Raw genomic sequence first — 15980 nt, forward strand, 5'->3', positions numbered from 1 at the left:
AATAACTGATATGTTGGGCTTTTAGTGAGCTGTAGACAGCAACTCCATTGTTTTCCTGTGGTAAATGTTTTTTAAAAGTGTTTGCTGTTCAAATACCTGGAAGATCTACAGGATATATGAAAATGACACAAAAGTCTACTTTGGAACCTGGTTTAAATAATTTCTTGATGGTAATCCCTGCATGACTTGATCAAAATCCAGAATGAAACACCAATCTCAGGTGAGGGAATGGCTACAATATTCTGGGTATTTTAGTCTTCCATCAATCCTCTCTATCAATGCAGACATACCTGAACAGGAGCTATGGGCATGAAAGCAGCCTTATATTTAAATGTTTAAGACCCTGGCTTGATGTGCAGCCCACTCTAAACACAGTTTAGTCCAATTTCGGGAGCCTGTCCTCCATCCTCACCCGTCCACCAGGAGGCAAAATGCTCCATTAGCAAGCCTGACTTCTCCACTACAGCACAGCCCAGCTACAGGAGCCTCCCTGATCTTTATTTTAACTGGGGAATAACCTAAGGAGAGACCATGTGGCTTCTCCAGTTCTTAGATTTACAGGGAAAAAGTGCTCTCAGCCTGGGAACAGATCGAAGCAGCATCAACCATGTGCTTAAATGGAATCTATGGGTTGATACCCACTCCTGACAAAGAGTTTGCTCTGTTTAACGTTTAGAACAGTTTCTGGTTATCATATGTAATGTTGTCATTTGAAGAGACAATCCTTGATCCCAGTCACCTCCTTCCCATGAATTTTGTAGATTCTTTGTAGATCCAAATTACCTCCTTCTGATGAATTCGGTGGCACCAGGTTGAAACTGCAAAGCAAATGAAGTTTAATAGCACTGGAGCCCTTGTTTCAGACCCCCAAACGCCCAACAGTTCTGCATCTGGGAATGTTCGAATGCTTAAGATGTAATCACCAGACTCGGGTTTTGGTGTTTGGGCGTGCGCATTGATGTATGCAGAGGTGTTCTATGCTGCTTTCACTATGGAGCTACTGTTGCTGCCTGGTCCAAGGAAAAGCTCCGTTATGTGACCATTAATGCCAGCTTTCACCAGGGGTTGCTATACCCACCATCACGGCTCCCGGTGGGATGGGATTCCACAAACCACCTCCAGCCAGGAGGCACATTGAGGGTGCCCTGCTGACATAAATTAATAAAAGCCACCTATGAGGCTGAGGGACCCAGGGGGCGATGCCGAAACCCCTCCAGCAACCGGGGGGAGAATGCCGGCACCCCAGCCCCCTCAAGAACGGGGTGGGGATGCCGGGGCCCCCCTGCCCATCGCAGCCCCCTCAGGAACTGGGGTGAGGACGCCGAGCCCCTCCAGCCTATCGAAGCCCTCTCACGGGCCGGGATGAGGATGTCGAGGCCCCCAGGACACCGCAGCCCCCTCAGGGACCGGGGCTGGGAGCGCCGGGACCCCTGAGGAGCCGCCGGCGCCGCGGGGGTTAACGCGGCACGGCCGCCAGGGGGCGGCGCCGCGCGCGCGCTGACAGCCGGCGCGTGCGCGCTGGCGCCTCATTGTGCCCGGCCGGCCCGGCCCCGCCGCGCCTCAGTCGGCGAGAGGCCGCGGGCGCGCGCGGAGCTGCAGCCGCTGCCGCCCCCTGCGGCCGTCGCCGCCGCGCCACCTCCGCTCCGCTCCCTTCCCCTGTCCCCGCCATGGAGTGAGGCCCCCGCCGGACGGGGGGGCCCCGCCGCGCCTCGATGGCTCTGGTCACGGTGCAGCGCTCGCCTACCCCCAGCGCCACCTCCAGCCCCTGCGCCTCGGTGAGTCCCGGCGGGCACTGAGGGCAGCGCGGCGCTCGGCGGCCGTTGGGGTCCGGCGCGCGGCGCTGCGCATGCGCCGCACCCCCTCCGCCTCATCCCCCCGGTGCCGCCGGTGTCCGGGCCCCGGGCCGGGGGCGATGCGGGCCCGCGGTGCCCGGGAACGGGGCTCACACACCCCCGGGCTGTGGCCTGCTGACAGCCGAGGGGACGGGCGGGGGTCCCGGTGCCCCTCAGCAGGCCCGGGCTGGGGCAGGGCAGCTCCCTGCCGGCCCTCGTGGTACCGCAGGGTCCCGGTCATACCCAGCCCCTCTGTGAAGGATGCGGCGGCGCGGGGCTGTTTCCATAAATCCGCTTGGTTTATTCTGTTCATTATTATTGTGTTCATTGTATGCGGTGGGAGAGGCGAGAAGCGTGTGTGGAAGCGACCTGACATGGTTGGGGCTCCGGCCGTGCTCAGCTGATCTCATCTGACAGCACCCTCTGGGTATCCCCAGTGCCCGGCTCTGCCTTTGCGGGCAGCTAAGGTGGTTTTCTGCCCCTTTTTTTGGAACGGTGCATGTAATCTCCACAGGGCTCTGTAAAGCCCAGGAGAGACACAACGGCCAGATTCCAAATCCCTGAGTGAGATGTGCGGCAGGACAGATGTTCCCATCGCTGCCCTGGGTTGGGCAGGCAGCTTTGAAGGCTTCTGCCTTTCCATGCTCTTTAAACTTGAGACAGGCTGTTGTTTTGTTTGTTGTTTGTACTTCTCTATTATAAACCTCTGCATGTTAACCCCTTAAGCTGCTACCTACACCCCATGTGCTGTTTCTGATATAGTCAAGGATGAGAATGAAAATAGCCTTGCTTTCGCTACTGTACGCTTAGTTCTAAGTTAGCATTTATCCTTAAAAAACCTCATGCATTATCACACTGCTGTTATGCCTGATTTGCGAATGTTTGGAAGAAGAGAATAGTTGAAATCCCAGTTGCTTCCATCCTCAGTGGGGGGGAATGAAAAAGCCAACTACTCTGAAAATATTTCTTGTTGTGTTAGGTAACCTCTTCTGAAACTAGATCAGCTGCTTGACAGGTCCTGCCTGCCCCAATGGCATTTTAGCTGTCAGAACACTTACCTCTTTTTTTCCCCCTCTTTCATTCCCATGTCTCTCCTAAGGTATGTTTACTTAGCAACACAGATTAATTTCGCTTATACTTACCTGCTATAAATATTAATGTGCTGTATTACTTCAGAGATTTCTTCCCCCTCTGACTTCTTTACCCTTTCCACTATTTGTTTTCCCATACATTTATAGCATTGAATGCATCTAGTGAGAATAGATTGGTCTCTCTTGGCATCTTCCTTCTTTCTCCCATTTGGATGCATCTTCCTTCTTTCTCCCACTTGGATGCATAGACCCTCCCTTTGTTAAATATTTTATATATATATGAACAATTATTTGTATTCTCTAAAGCTTTTCCATCTGCAACAGCCAGGCTGTTTCCCAACCAATTAAATTAAATTGAAATCGTGCTGATATTTGGATACTACTTAGTTGTTAAATATAAAAACAACTCCCTGTGGAGCCTGATAAATCCAGAGGATGCAGCCTTGGGTTTATGTGTCTATATTCTCTTTCTCCCATGACATGTGGAGGTGTATTCTGTACCAGAAATAAGTGTGTGGCATATTCCTGGCCTGGTTTTGGACTTCGTAATTATTTCTGCTTTCTCAGACTCCTCTTGCAGTGTAAAGCGTACTTGATTTTCATCATGATCTTAACTGCTATTGTTTGAACACTTCTGCATTTCCTGTTTTAGCTTCCTAACCACATTTCAAGACCAGGCTGCCCTTTTAGCCTCTTAGATATCTGGGGTGGGTTGTTTCTCCCTCCTTCTGTTAGAGCTCGTGTGTGTTCCTCCTTTACCACAAACTTCTTGTTTCTCAATCAAAACTTTATCATTTCAGATGAATCTCCTTCCTCAGCTGCTGAGGGTTTGTGAGCAGGGCAGACACATTTTTAGTCCTTAGGAAGGCTTTGGTCCTAAGCCTGCCACACTTGCCATTCTTCTAGATCCCTGTCAACTGCAGCAGGAGGACTTGATTCTTTCAGTTTTAAGTCAAATTGTTTCAACCAATCTGTAGTAAACTGATGGTAGGTTCCTTTGACTGTCTCCAGGTTACCTCTTTAAATGAAAGCTCATCTTGCTCAATAATTTTATCAGTAGGATAAGGGTCTGTCCTTGCTGTTTCTGAGCAAAGATTGTCTGCTAACTGCTGGAACTTAGCTGCTTCAACTTGTGGGCAAGGGAGAGGCATGTCAGTGTGCAAGCATATGGCTATGTCTAATTCTGTTTCCAGGTCACTAAGAATTTTGAGGACAGAAAAGGATTCTCTTTTTAAATTGCTTCATGTCTTTTTGCTTCAGAGATAAACTTCTCAGACAAGGAGAAAGGGTGAAATTGGTGTCCTCGAACTGGGTTTTTTGCATTAAGTGTGCCCTATAAACTGTTATAATTGGCTCTTTCAGATTCAAGGGAATAGCTGATCTGAATCACTCTGAAATTGGACAGCTTTTATTTATAGGTTTTTATCTTGTTCTCATTGCCAGAGAGCATCTCATGAGCATTCATTTCAGGGTAGTTCATGCAAAGTGTTGATTATACATTTACAGCCCTCTGGTTGCTTGATGACTTGTAAAATTCCTTTAATTGTCTGTCCAGACTTTTGCTCTTTGTTTTGGCCTTTGGTTATGCAGTCACTCTTGAGAAATAAGACTGCAGTCTTCAATCCTTACAGCAGAGCAGTTGTCTTCTGATGTGTCATGTTAGCAAAAAGTGGTGGCAGACAGGGCCATGCTACAGTAAAATACAAAGATGCCATGAGGCCCTTGGTGCTGATGCTGTTGTATTGTTCAATGCAGTTCTTTGGTGATAATTACCTGTATTGGAAATAATCTATTGAAACTTGACCTTTTAAAGTATTTTTGATGCACAGTTACCAAAAAAACTGTATCTGTAATTTCTGGAAAGTGCTATTTTCCTTTTGTTTATTATATTTCTTTCCTGAGAAGTGAAGAAGCTGGGCAGGCAATCTGGCCCTGGCTGCTCTCACAGTTCACTTATCTTCCCTACCCCGAGGGAGACAATATGCTTCTATTGGAAGGGACCGACTGACCCAAAAAGAGAGGATACACTGGGTATATATTGTTCTAAAATGCACAGTTTGGGAAAAAAAATATGCTAAAGCAAATTAAAACCTAAACCATTGGACTTCCCCGCCTTAACCCCAGGAGAACAGCTTGAGCAGGAAGTAGAGTCTTGGAAATGTGTTTGGGAGTGTCTGTTGTGTTGTGCTTGGAAGCTCTTTGCTGGTAGAATGTACAGGAAATATTTTCCCCATTTCTTTATGGGGGAGCTAAATATAACATTTCTCTCCCCATGGTCCTGTAATTGCTGTTAAACAATGTGGTAATTGTGAGTTTACTTAATCATTGATAAGTCCAGTCTATCTCACAAAGAACTTATTTTTCTATTTTCTTTTTTTTAAATAAACAAATTAAGATCTTAATTGCTGCTGCATGGATAAGGTTATGGAGAGTTGATTTTTGGAGGAACTAAAATGTAGGTGGGCCATCAGAAGCTTCCCATGAAGTATTTAGTAAAGTTAGGAATGCCTAATACTTGAAGATGCTCTGACCAGTAAAGATCATCCATTGTTTCTTGGTTTTCTCCAGCTGATGTCTTTCAGGCATAGCCAGAGCTCTGAAAACTGAAGGTTTTGGAGGCAGTGGCCCAGAAGAATGAGCTGATTCCTGCTTTAGGCAAACCTTGTTAGTGCCCCACAGGTACCTGTTTCCTCTGGTGCCAGCTGTCACCATTTGGGTGATAAAACTGTTTCAGTGGGGTGATCTGTAACTTCCAGTCTTTTAAATTTCTGCTGAAAGCCCTGTGAGGGAACCAGGAGGCCTCCACCTCTTCCTGGGTGTGATGCTGTGTTGTTAAAAGATGATTTCTCTCCAGCTGGACAAGACCAGGCTGTTGGAGCACAGATAATTTTTGTGTGTGTAAATGCATTCATGTGTGATGAGACTTTCCTAAAGCATTTTGATGGTTAAACTGGGCAGAAGACCTGTCCTTCTCTGGGATATCTGCTGCCTCTTGTGTACACACTGAGCAGGTTTCCTCTAGGATCTGCATGAAATGCAATGTCCCCTTAGAGCTGAGAACAGCATTTGCAGCTGAGAAGGAGGATGATGACAGTGGAATTGGAGCCTCACTGAGAACCACAGAGAAACATTCTTAAAACTTGCAGAGTGCATGAAAAAAATCTTCATTTTTAAAAAGAGATCTAGCTCCTTTTGTAGCATATCTCAATGATAGCTTGATTTCAGTTTTCACCTCTTGAGTTCCAGTGGCACATAAATTCTTGTGTTTTGAAAAAGAGCTTGTGATTTGAAAATGCAAATAGCTTGTGATGCTGTAATGAGTCATTATCTGACCAGTATTGATTCTTGCTGTTTAAGAAATGAAAATAAGTTGAAAAGGGCAGGGTACAGTAGCATCTACAGTCATTCTGGGAGCCAATGACATGTTTATTTAGGTGGAAAATGCTATTTTGAGCAGAGACTGTCATCCACAAAGCAGTCTGCTGGAAATATTTTAGTGTAAGAGGGCTGCCTTTATGCAGGGGTAATGCCTGAGGATTTCCAGTTACTGGAAAAAATCCTGAAAGATCTAAAGCTGCAACTCTTCTGTCTTGGGAAATGAAAAAAAAAAAAAAAAAAAAAGGAAATAGCCTTTGGGCAGCTTAGCTTAGTGAAGCTGCTCCCTGATCACAGCCTGCAGCTCATGGTTTCATTCTTCAGTCACAACAAGCCACATCCTCCAAGGACCAGCTGAAGAAAGGGGGCTCTTTGCAGGCTTTGCAGTCTTCACGTCTGACTCTTGCTGTTGCCATTAGCAAGAAGTACAAATGGAGCTGCTGCTCTGTGACCAGTGCTGCCTTCATATGAACTGGCCCTGCCACTCAAGAGCACTTAGGCTGGTCAGCTGCTTGCTCCAGGTGTTCCAGTTGTTTAGTTCAGTCTTTGAATTAAACATACCTCCACTCTGTGCCATTGATTTGCCTGAGGGTCCTTTTAATTTGATTATTAGGTAGTGACAATGAAGCTCATATCCTTTGCATAAAAGGAGAACCTTGGAAGCAGGAGAAGAAAGAGGTGATACTTATTGGAAATAATCAGTGATTTAAGCAAGGCACACACTGTTTCTTACCTTTTGGCTGGAAGCTGTTCCTCTGGAGTGCTCTGTTTAAAGGGGTAAATAATTATGAGGGCTAAAAGCCATTTTTGCATTTCTGAGTTGGGCCATATAAATGGATTGAATTACTGTCAACCCAACAATCTGCAAATCACAATACTGCAATATTGCAGTGTGTGTTCATGTGTTCTAGTCAGCATTTGGGGAGGCTTCTGTATATAGGGCTTTGAATGTGTCAATAGCTTTTTGCCCAAATAGAATTCCTCTGAATATGCATCTTATCAGCGTTGCTCATTGCAGGCTGCTCTCCTCTCAGAAGGCAGAAAACGTTGCTGTGAGATGAGTCACACCGTTTAACAGCTTGTTGCTTCCATGGTGAGACGCACCCTTGCTGTGCATGCCAGTGCTCATGGAACTCCTGGCAAATGCCCTGTGACGTGAACTCCTTATGGCCCCGTCAATGGAACGCCCCTGGCACTTGTCCTTGTGGCTCCTCGCTGCTGTTGGGTGCCCTGCTCCTCCTCCTCTTCCTCCCCAGAGACTCCTAAACTGAGGCTTCATGGAAATAATGAAGTTATTGCATTGGTGGGGGCTGTTTCAGGGTGAAATTTACTGGGGAACTTAAGGCCACAGTGTAAACTTCTTGTATTGAAGTAATCAAAGACATTAGAGTATTTCATCTGAGCTGTTTAGAAAGAAGTGTTTTATCAGAGATCACACTGTCCCTGTACAGAGCTCATACCAGAGCTCAGGAGGTGGCTTTGAGGCTTGAGCTTTCCCACTGCTCTGCCAATGGAGAAGCACAGGAGATTTTGGAGTAGTAAATTCCAGAGATGTTGTCTCAGGAGTTGGACTGCAACTTGTAACTGAATTAAATATCTGAAAAGTGAATTTTAATATGGAAAGCCAGTCCTGTCCAGGGAACTATGGCTGTCCTGTTCTCATTGGCTGCTACTGTGTCCCTTCTGTTTTGATGTGCAGAACTGTCAGATTTAAAATTGCAGCAAGAACTTTTAAGACTTGTTCAACTGGCTTGGTTTAGCTTCAACAGCTGACATCTGAGAATTGTGTACATTAGGATTCTTCAGAAAAAACCCTGAAACAAAACATGTCATGCTTTTCATCTTTTCATTTTACAGGATGATGAGAGGGAGGGATAGGGCATGTGCCTTGCATGTGTAAAGTGCTTTGCTTTCCGAAGGAGGGCTGGTTGGTAGTTAGAGGTAGTCTGACTCTTCTGAGTGGTGCAGGACCAACCCTTTCACTCAGTCCATCTAAAAATGGGAGTTTCCCACAGTTCTCTGAAGCTCCTGAATGGGCTGCAGAGAGTCAGCTGATGTCTGTGAGCTTCTTGTATAGTAGTAGGTATCCTTTGGAGCCTGCTGTTCCCTTGCAGTAGTTCTGAGTCCTGGAGCATCTTCAGTAGGAAAGAGGGTGTCACACAGGAAATTTAGCTCATGAGTTGCTGTGGGGCAGGCAGGGAAATGACTCAGCTCTCTGACCTACTGACAGGAGCTAAACCTAGGTACAAGAGGAAGTGCTAGGTGATGAGATAAAGGTGTTTCTGGAATAAGGATTGATTCTTTTTTTGTTCTTCTTTGTTTCTGTTGTCTTTCTTTTTTGTTTTCCTTTCCGAAGTCCTACTCAACAGTTTTAAATCGTTTAAAAACAAACAGCTCTGGGCGTGTTCTTCAAAGATGCTGTAACCACTGCTTTTAAATACAGTTCTTCAAGATGTGATAGGAAACAGCTAGGTGCTGTATTGTCTTCCTGAGTGAAGTGCAAACCTTGAAATGACAGCCCCTCCCCTTTGCCTTTTCACATTGCAGAATGGTTAACAACGATTTAATTCACACTCTAACCAAATATTTTTTTTATGTAACATCTAGTGAGTTTGATTACTGCTAGTTTGCTCTGGTTTTTTTTCAGCTGAGTTGTGCTTGGGGAGCACATGGGGGAGCAAGCTTGTGACTTCAAAAAATGAAGTGAAACAGGACAACTTAGACCTTTTTGTTCTTTGTGGTGTTTCTTCCTCCTTGGTAGTATTTTGGTTCAGCAGCAGTTATTAGAATGTGTAAGCCTGAATTCCACTTCTTAGACAGTAACTACCCCTGTAGTGTGGGTCGAGTTTAATATTGCATAAACTTGTCAGTACAGTTGCAGATGGGAATCAAATATTAATATATTATCTCTTGCTTTTAGTGTTTGCCTGCCACTGCATCCCTCAGCACTTTGTGTGGCTGCCTTGGTGCTGGGAGGGAGTTGTCCTTCAGTGCAGCTCCTGCTCTGCTCCTGAATCTCAAATAAGAGATTATCATGGAAAACCAATATGAGCAGAGCATATTTTCAACCCCCTTCCCAAAAGCTGGCCATAGTTGTAGGATACTTTAAGGCAAGGGAGGTATTACTAGTTAACATTTATAGTATGACTGGAATAGAGTTTGCACAGTCTCAGTGGGTGAAGTGAATATTTTTCACATAGACTTTTCAGATCCCTGGTTTCATCTTGCGCATCATGCTGCAAAGATAACAACTGTGCCACACGCTTCTGCTACCCACACTTGTGGTCCTTGAAGTGGAATTTTTCTCCTTTACACATAAACCAGAAACTGCTCTGGTGGGGAGGAAGCTCCGTTTAACTTAGATCTGTTTGTGTTGACCATACATGGCTGAGACAGTTATTTTGGGGCAGTTTCTATCTGCTTCTCATATGACTGAGAAAGTTCAAACTTGACTTTGCCTTGAGGAGAAGGGAAAAATTTGAGAATGTGGTTTTGGATTTTTTTTTTTAGTATTTGAGGAGAAGACGGCATGAGCCAAAATAAATTTTTAAGCTTGAGCACTTGCTCACATCTTGATCCTGAATTTGAGAAGTGCCCCATTTAAAAAGTAAAGTAATAAAAACCCAACAAAACCAAAACTAAACAGCCCCACAAAACCCAACCCAAAACTACACAGCTTGTTTAAAATTTAAACTTGCAAGTTTGATTTTAGGACAGGTGAGCACAGAACGCCTTGAGCCAAAGGGAGTACAAGACAGAGACAGCTTGAGGTGAGAAGCAATCTGTGTGTGTCAGAATTTCATTTGCTGCTGAGAAGTGGGACATCCTGGACGTACTCCACGCTCCTGAAACTTCACTTTGGTGGTGAACATCTTTTGCATATGCTGTGGGAGATGCTGAGGAACCCTGAGGGGTGAGAGATACCAGCAGGGTTTTGGTGCAGATTCTCTTCTGGGGCAGATGGGGAGCGATTTCCTGGCTGAGTGCTGATAGTTTGTCTAACATGCAGCCTTGCTCTTTGTGGCTTGGCACAGGTTCAGTGCTCTGTGTGGTGTGGAAGCATGCTGTGTAAAACGTGAGAATTTCCTGCTGTTATAAGGAACCAACAGTTCTTCCAACAGGTGCAGTCTTTAGCTGCAGTCCTGGAGATGTAACAGAAATGTTTGCTGTCATGGGCCTTCAGTATTGTCAATCTCAAACTGAGTCTGGCCTGAACAGTTCAGAAGGCAGAGCTTTGCTTTCTGCCTTGCACTGCTATGATAAGAGAATTAGGAGGGGAAGCTGTGTTCAAGAATCTCTAATCCATGATGGTGACTGTGACTGAAATGAATAATCTTATTTTAAAGGGTGCTCTAAACCACTAAAGCTTTATAAATATTAATTTTGTTCATTTGTTTCCTAATAAAAGGCTTTTATTCATGAAATCGCTATTTATTTATTAACCTGACAAACTAATAGCAAGCTCTCTTCTTTCAGTGTATGCATGTGCCATATCACAATTCTGCTTGTCACTGTAATAAGAACTTCATTCATCTGCCTTAAAATGTCATTGATAACAACCTGGCAGTGGCCCAGCTTGGAGCAAGTTAACTACAAAAGGCTGCATTGTAAACCTTTCTGAGAGTACATGCTACATTAAGTCTAAAATTAAGAAAAAAAAAAGAGAGAGAGAAATGCGCAGGCTGGTCCGAGTGTCATACAACTGCCAAATAGCTTCAAACCTCTGGAAAATAATGGAATTCTGTATGGAGGAATTCTGGCTGAGATGGGTTAGTTTGGAATGAAGGATGCATTCTGCTCACTTTGAAATCTTTGGGGTACACTGAATTTATAAGCCTCATCTTAAAATGAGAGGGAACGCTTTGCTGAACCACAAGCAGCTAAATGAGAGCTTGGACATGTAAGGATCTTGTTATTTCCTTTAGTCTTGTCTTTCTGCAACCAGGATAAAAGCTACAATCTGAAAATAGTCACATGCATCTGGAATTTACTGCTGGGAATACTGGGAGTTTGTCTTGGTTATAGAAACCTTCCCTGACTCCATCTGCAGCCTGGGCACCAAACAAATTTATCCTCCCAGAAGTTCAAAGAGTTCAAGGAGGGTCTATCATGTGCTGAAGTTCAAATATCTGGTCTCTGCCAGCTCCTCTGGAGGGACCTGAGCTGCTCCTTGCACTGCAGTCCTGTGTATGGGGGTTCACATTCACAGAGGTTTAGGGCTTCCTGCCTTTTACTCTCCTGTTCTTAAAACTATTACAAATTAAATTAGTAGCCTGGGTGAGGGTGAACTGATCTGTCCATGCAGAGTTTGTGAACTTTATGGACAAAAACTCCCAGGGACCTTTAGAACGGGCCATGTCCTGTGCTGCATGTGAGGGCTGTGAGGTTTGGTACTGCCCCTGACTGACCTAGGCAGTCTCACAGAACAATTTAACAGCTGAGTTGACTGTGGAGCTTGAATACATCTTCATCCAAGCTCTTCTGGGAGCACTCCAAGCATGTCTTAAACACCGTGGTTCTCATCCTACACCCCAGACATGGCAAAAGCTCAGGCAGTGTGGGGAAGGGCTTGCTCACAACTGATGGGTTTACAGTTGGATTCCTTAACTGGAAGAGTCTTTAAAAACTAAAAACCCAAACCCTGCAATTTCATGCTGCTTCACTTCTGTGGTTTTTGTTTTGTCTCTTTCTTAAGTATAGTGTATGGACAGCGCCATGGGTTAGGGAGCACTTCAGCTTCATCTTCAGAGACTTTTCGTATGTAGCCTTCTGCTGAAGTCAATGGGTGTGGAGGTAAGCGGAGTGCTTTCTGACAACATCACTGCCACCCACTCTGCAGCCTGATGCACACAGCACTCCTTGTATTTGAGCATTGTTTTTCTCCAAAAAAGTCGCATGCGGTTGCACAATAAAGACACGGCTTATTTGTGTAATGCAAATCTGTTCCTGCTTGTTGGTACAAAGTGCAAGCAGCGAGCATCAAAGTGCGGAGACTTCACAGATCCTGCATGAACACTTGCCACTGAACTGCAGTGACATCCTGCATTATGTCAGAATAAAGGATGACATCACAGTTGGTCTGTGAGTGAATGGGATTTGAACTCAGGGTTGAATGTTGCTGCCTGGAGCATTTGTGCTGCTGATGCTCAACACCCTTTGCTCTGCTACTGTTTGTTTGTTTATGTATTTTTACAGCTGCTGAGTTTAGTTTCTCAAAGGTTAATTATTTTATCAGGAGCCAGTCAGAATTGGAGTTTCCTGTTTCCTTGTCTTTCTGTTGATTTCCTTTCCTGTTGAAACACAACTTTCTCTGTTGGAACAACTCAGTTGCTGCGCTCTTCAGTTTCCGTCTAGTGATTTGAAGTGTCTGAAATAGCCTGATATTCTCACAGAGATATTGACTGGGGAGTCTGGTGACTAAATTGTTGTGATAAAACAAAAATTCATTGGTTGATGCTGTTGAAATCCGCTGACTTTTCTATGCTCCTAATAGAAGGCTTTAAAATATCCAGCTGCAGACTGATCCTCTCCAAGCATGTGACACTGACATCAGTCCTAGAAGTGAGGCGTTGAACTGCCTCCAAAAATGAGCTCATCGGGTAATATTCAATGCACTGATTTAGCAAAATATTAATTAATTTGATTACATGATCACCTGTACATACTGTTTGAAAGATGGGAATTCATTCCAATTTTCGTTGCTACTGTTCCAGATACCAGTGTTATAAAGATCCTGTTGATAGGACACCGTGCTCCCACTGTATGCTGGGACCTGGGCTTGGCAGAGCCTATCTTTAATTGTCACTAATTTGCTCTAACACTTGGCAGTTTCTTGACTTTTCTTCTCCCTGCATCCCTCCCAATAAGCTGCAGGGAATAAGACAAGATTCTGTTGTCAAGCCATCCATCTAAAGCCACTGATAAAACTTGCTTAATTTTCTTGTGGCTCCCTTGACTTTTTTAAATGGCTGTGTGAAAACACAGCCATGTGCTTTCCCAGAAGTTTGGGTAGTGGTCCATCTTCATCTTGACCTGCCTGATGCCAAAGCTGAGTGACCATAATGAGATTAAACCCTGGCAGAACAACCCTGGAAGCTTCTTCCCCTCCTGTAGCTTGAGGTTAGCTCCAGGAACTGCAGCTTCTTCTTACAGCCCACACAAAGGGCGTGGATTCAGGCAACACTGGACTCATGGTGACCCCAAATACTTGCCTATTATTTTATAAACTTGAAGAAACTTTGTATTTTTCTTTAATTACAGTAGTAGCATATTCTAGATGCAACTGTCCAAGCACATCAACATGTGTCTGGTTATTTATTTGAAACATGGGCATAGGAGAAACAGTTTGTTTGAAGGGTTCATGTGCATTTGTGCAGAAACAGTTTTGTCTTCCTCCCTCCACCCAGTATTTTCTGCCTGTTACTGCACATTGCAGGATTGTTAGTTTTGGATTCTGTTTCCTTCTGAATACAAGTCTTTATGGAGCTGCCCATAATGTTGCTCTTTTCTTTCAAGAAACACTGCTGCTAACTTAAGACAGAGGAAGATGCTGTGTGTTACAGGGCTGTAACGATGCCTGAATTGCAAACTGTTGTGCAACTAAAGAATGGTATTGTGCAAAACAGAGTGAAAAAACGGCTGCTGATGAGCACAGAGAGCTGAGGCAACGAGAAGCCCTACTTAGAGAGCAAGAGGAGAAGCTGGGTTTGAAGAACAAGCAGTAGAAAACAAGATAGGAAGGCTCCATTCCTGCAAGAGTAAATGATCCCTTAGAGCAGCCAAGGAGGCTGTTTGATGTGAACTCTGTGCAAAGTTCAGTGGAGACTGTGCTCCAATGTCCCAGGCGATGCTGCTTCTTCCTCCTTCTTGTTTACAAGAAGCTGGCATGATTTCAGAATCAACTACTGAAACATCCTTGGTGGGAGAAGAATTGGGATGACAAAATACTTCTTTGCATCTAGAAAGTTATTACTACATCAATAACTGTTGAAGCTGGCTGAGTGGCTGCTGCCTGGTTTTGGTTAATGTCAGGAATTGTGCTGGTGGAAGTGAGTCCTGGGGTGGGACTGTGCAGTCCCCGTTGTGCCTCAGCACAGTTCTCAGCATACTTCAGATGCTGCCTCTGCAAAATGATGAAATAAACTTCCTCTTTTCCCAGTAAAATGCCTGTGTTACACACATCATGGAGTTGTTTTTGTCCATCCTTATTTAACAATAACAAGGGTTGTGTAGAAAACATGCAGGGCATGGAAATGGAGAGCTGAGTCCCATCTATCCTCTGCTGCTGAAGGGTGGGAGGAGGTAGGGAAGCATGGAAAAGAGGAAAACAGATTTGCCTGTGCCTGTTTTGATACTGAAGAGCTCTTCCCAGTGATCTGAGAAGGGGGTGGGGAGAGAACCAGATGCTCTTAGGAAGTTCATACCATTGTTAATAATGTAATTCACAGATGGTGGTGAAGGCCTTGAAGAGGCTTTCATGCAGTACTTACACTCTGTAACAGATCATCACATAAGGGCTCACAAATAGAGATGACTTAATCCCAAGGATGAGTCTACAGTGATCTGTTTGATGGTAGGCCTGCAGATCACTGCAACCTTTTTAAACAGTTAAGAGCCTTCAGGATCCCTAGATGTTGAGCACTACAATTGGACCAATCCCTAATTAAATCAGGATAAAATGTTCATATAGCTTTGAGACTTTTCCAATGAAAATGGCTCTTGAAATTAAAAAACAAGTTCCTTTGTCCTGGTACAGAAATCAATGCAGGTAAAGCATGAACATCACTTTGTAAAATTAAATCTTGTTAAGAGGCAGTTCTGCTTTTATTTCCATTTGTCTGCCTGGAGCTGGAAGCAGAGCTTGTGTGTGTTCTGAATAGCTGTCAATACTTTGTGACAGCTAAGGAGGTTTGTGCCTTGCATGTCCTCCTGTTGAAAAAGAAGTCACTCATACCTACCAGCTTTACAGCAAATGAACAGGCTGCTGGTTTTCAGACATGTAGAATCAGGAAAGATTTAGCTCAAGTGCTTGCAATAAAATTCAATATTTGTATGTTTGTGAGAGGCTTAGTGATAAGATCTTCACTGGCTGCTGGTCAGCTTTTGCTGTAAGCTGTGTAACTACAAGTATTTATCAGGGACTTGTAAGCAATACTGGCTTGCATGTGTAGCACTAGAAATCAAAAGTTTCAAATAACATGAGAACTGATCTTGGCTTTGTTGTTTGTTGCTGTCTTTTCAAGTGCAGCTTCTCCTTCTCTAAGAGACATTCCCATTGTGGCTTTTATTATTATTAACTTCTTCAAGTTTAAATTGAGTTTAGTAAATTGACTTCTTGTGATGTTTGTCATGTGATGGTTTATGAGCTCTCAAGAATGTGCTCCTGTGACTTAGCCATGTATTTGCCTGTACCAATGCAGGCTGTATCATGTGTTCTTGTTGGTCTTGCATTTTGAGCTAAGTAGTGGAGGGGGTTGGGAGAAAAAAAAAGAAAAAGGTGGGGGGGGAACTAATTCAGGGCTAAGCTACCAGAAATTCTCAGACTGCTTAATTTGTGACCTTGTTTCCTAGTTAAATGCAACCCAGGGTTTTCTGCCTCTTCCATAGTTGCACAGAAGTGTTTTCTGCATTAAAAGCTGAGTTTTTCTCTTACTAGCCTTGTTAAAAACCAGGAAAACTCAAT

The 15980-nt window shown here is 44.4% G+C and overlaps 1 long non-coding RNA gene across 2 annotated transcripts; it reads left to right on the forward strand.

The window, feature by feature from the left end:
• Positions 1-1572: 1572 nt before the first annotated feature.
• LOC311161614 lies at positions 1573-15077 on the forward strand. Of its 2 annotated transcripts, none has more exons than XR_014616657.1 (3): positions 1573-1775; positions 11994-12091; positions 12534-15077. It is a non-coding gene; the product is annotated as an uncharacterized lncRNA (long non-coding RNA). The 2 variants fall into 2 exon arrangements; XR_014616658.1 differs by having other exon boundaries at positions 11999-12091.
• The last annotated feature ends 903 nt before the right edge of the window (positions 15078-15980 follow it).

Source organism: Fringilla coelebs (genome assembly GCF_963513975.1).
Source record: "Fringilla coelebs genome assembly, chromosome: 20".
In the NCBI taxonomy this organism is placed as follows: Eukaryota; Metazoa; Chordata; class Aves; order Passeriformes; family Fringillidae; genus Fringilla; species Fringilla coelebs.